Source organism: Terrapene carolina, unplaced genomic scaffold, assembly GCF_002925995.2.
Source record: "Terrapene carolina triunguis isolate 2854851 unplaced genomic scaffold, T_m_triunguis-2.0 Scaffold18878, whole genome shotgun sequence".
Taxonomy (NCBI): domain Eukaryota; kingdom Metazoa; phylum Chordata; order Testudines; family Emydidae; genus Terrapene; species Terrapene triunguis.
The window spans coordinates 1-1,129 of record NW_020683229.1 but is presented as its reverse complement, the minus strand read 5'-3'; the positions used below and the strand labels follow the sequence as shown (position 1 = coordinate 1,129).

The 1,129-nt window shown below is 70.9% G+C and overlaps 1 pseudogene; it reads right to left on the bottom strand.

The window, feature by feature from the left end:
• Positions 1–5: 5 nt before the first annotated feature.
• Positions 6–1,118, bottom strand: LOC112123178 (annotated as a pseudogene).
• Positions 1,119–1,129: the final 11 nt, after the last annotated feature.

Genomic DNA, 1,129 nt, shown 5'->3' with positions numbered 1-1,129 from the left:
TGGCTGCCGCTGCAATAGTCCTGCAGGTTGTGGCGCAGGGTGACCAGGGCGGAGCCCAGGCAGGTGCGGTTGGGGGCCTGGGTGCCGCCGGGCAGCTGGAGCAGCACGGTGGCCACGCCGGCCATGCCGTCGTCCGTGGGCTCCAGCGTGACGGGGCCCACGCGGAAGCTGCAGTAGGAGTAGCCCAGCAGGTGGGAGAGGAAGGGCTCGGAGCGGCGGAAGTGGGCCGAGTAGGGGGCCTCGGGGTAGGGCTTGAGGCGGCTGGGCAGGGCCGGGGGGGCGGGCAGCGGCGGTGGCTTGTGGGGCCGGGCCGGCAGGAAGACCAGGTCGGCGGCCTGGGGCCCGGCCTCCGGCTCGAAGCAGACGGTGACCTTGGCGAAGGGGCGACTGGCCATCTTGGTCATCTCCTGCAGCTGGCGGTGCTGCTCGTGCCGCAGGTCGAGGAACTGCTTCGCCTTCCAGAGCAGGACGCAGGCCGAGAGGAAGAGGAAGAAGCAGGAGAAGAAGACGGAGAAGAAGACGAAGAGGTCGATGTGGGCCTGGTCCTGCCGGAAGAAGAGCAGCCCCTGGGAGTCGCTGGCGTTGGGGCCGGCGCCCACCCCCAGCACCACCAGGTAGAAGCGACTGGACTTGAGGGCGTGCAGCTCGTGGGGGTAGGTCACCACCACCCGGTCCCGCACGCCCCGCACCACCAGCACGGCCTGCGGCTCCCACACCGTCAGGTAGGTGATGAGCCCGCGGGGGCGCTCCTCCCGCAGCCGGGGCGGGGCCGTGCCGTTGGGCCCCCCCTCGGCCCCGTCCGGCGCCAGCACCCGCACGCCGTGCACCCCTGTGGCCCGGTCCACGTCCACGGCGAAGGTGTTGTAGGCGGGCGAGACGAAGAGGTCGACGGCGCCGAAGGTGACGTCCACGGTGATGCGGATGTCGACGTTGGTGAACTTGGGCTGCACACCGAAGAGCACGGTGCGGCCGCGCGCCAGGTGCTGCAGGTTGGGCTGGTGGAAGCAGTTGCTCTGCGAGGTGGGGTCAAAGCAGAACTCCTGCTCCACCGAGATGAGCCGGTAGCACTGGAGCCCCCCGACCGGCGCCCCATGGAACGAGTCCCGGCACTTGGCACACTGGGGGGGGC